Source organism: Terrapene carolina, unplaced genomic scaffold (assembly GCF_002925995.2).
Source record: "Terrapene carolina triunguis isolate 2854851 unplaced genomic scaffold, T_m_triunguis-2.0 Scaffold120, whole genome shotgun sequence".
NCBI classification, from domain to species: Eukaryota; Metazoa; Chordata; order Testudines; family Emydidae; genus Terrapene; species Terrapene triunguis.
Window position 1 is genome coordinate 2,256,399 of NW_020664471.1, and position 2,081 is coordinate 2,258,479.

At 41.0% G+C, this 2,081-nt stretch overlaps 1 protein-coding gene across 4 annotated transcripts in view; it reads right to left on the reverse strand.

Moving 5' to 3' along the window:
* Window positions 1-2,081, reverse strand: part of HHAT (hedgehog acyltransferase) — a 347,015-nt gene that overhangs the window by 197,817 nt on the left and 147,117 nt on the right. The gene's annotated exons all lie outside the window — the stretch shown is intronic.

Sequence of the window (2,081 nt, forward strand, 5' to 3'; positions counted from 1 at the left end):
AATCTATCCAAGAATGAAATTTAAGGGGGAGGGCTCCAATTTAGCATCCAATATCAAATTGGTCCTTTGACCCACCTCACACCAGAAATTCTTTATATAGGGGACACTCCCAAAACATATGAGCTAATGTAGCACATAGGGAGTTAACATTTCTACCTGCAGTCCAGGCAGCAATTTTTAAAAATGAACCAAAGGTATAAGGAGTGTGCATAACACAAGACTCATCTGGCATTTGTTTGTTTTTTAGGAGACAAACACATATTTCTCCATCTAGTAAATGCTTCATTTTCCATATATACAATTATCTGGATTGTTAAATCAAAAGAAGAGTGAAAACTGCTAGCACAAAGCTGACACCATAATATTTAGATACCAATCCTACAAATTGAGCTTCAATTCTGTATCTACTACTATACGTAAGACAATTATAGTAACAATTGTCCTTAAAACCCTCTCAGAATTGGTTTCATATAAACAATGCTTTTCTATGGAGTAATTACTTTTAGCATTCTCAATCCTGTTACTGACATACATATTTTAATACTTTGACATTTTAATGCCATCTGCCACTTAGAAACCCAATCTGCTAAACTGTCAAAATGTACTCCAAATACTATGTACATCCTCCAAGTCATCTGATTATTCTCCTAGAGTGAGAGGGCCTGATTCTCCACTGCCCTGTACCGTGTGTAATCATTTACACCTGGGTGTAAAATGCTCCCAGATCAGAATAATAGCATTTTATACCCACTTGGGACATATGTAAATAATTAGAATAGGTGCAAGGCCACAGGGAATCAAGCCCAGTATCATGTGTAAACACTGTTATTGCAGCTTCTAGAGCCTTTGTGTACATAATAGGAGTAAACCTCATATGGTCAACCTCTCCTTCCTCTCATGGGAAAACCTGTGAGAATGGGGATGGGAAGAGAAGGTTTTCCACACAGAGTGTCTCTCAAATTATCTGGTGGAGGGACAGGACTTACCACTCTGGAATTAGTTGCAGTTCCACCCCAAACCCTTCACGTGTCAGGAAACTTTGCCTTGCTCTGGTGCTCCTGGCCTCTCCACACCCACTTCCCAAGAGCACAGCTCTACCGGTGACCCCCTCCCCCCCCCGGGGCTTCTGCTGCCCACAAGACCTTCCTTCAAAAGGGCTGGCTTAGCAAAAGAGACTATTCATTCCACTTCAGGCTGTATTCACATTCCTGGGAAACAACACAGATCTGGGGAAAGGGTAATGTAGGCCTGACCTCTCCAGGCCCAAACTCATCTGCTGCCTACCACTTCCCAGCCCCACGGGATTTCAGGAAAGGGGTAGAGCACGGCCAGCTTTAGGCCGATTCGCCCGATTCCCCGATAGGGAAAGCAGTGTGGTTAAGCAGATACAGCTCTGGGCTAGGACTCAGGAGAACCTGGGTTCTCATCCTGGCTCTTCCACTGGCCTGCTGGGTGACCTGGGGAAAGTCACTTTCCCTTTCTGTGCCTCAGTTTCTCCATCTATAAAGTAGGGGAAATGATACTGACCTCCTTTTCTAAAGTGCTTTGAGCTCTAAGAATATAGAGCTCTATATAACGGCTAAGTATTATATTATTATTATTATTATTATTATAGACATCTGACCACTTCCACCTTTGCATGGAGAAGGAGCAGCCTTCCTGATTTACTTAGAGAAAATTCCCATTTGCTTTAGGGTCAGCCTCTATATGACAGCCCATTAGTAGCTTCTTGCTACAATCTACTGAATTTAAGGTTTTGTTTTTTTTAGATGCGCCTTGTGCATTATCTATGCCATTGGGCTTAATAACAAGATATGACCCAAACAAGCCATCTAAACTGTTTTTTTCCTTAATTATCTTGTGAACATGTAACACAAATATATTTGTCACCTACTGTACACAATTCACTATAACTGCAGTCCACACAACACTATGTTGCTATCTAGATATTGATACAAAATAAACTAATAGGAATTCTTGGTCTTTCAGGCCAAGTTAGTGTTTCAGAAACCTATTCTCCTACAAATTCAGATGCATTAATATGGTAAATTCACATTACTTGGATTATTTACACATCATGG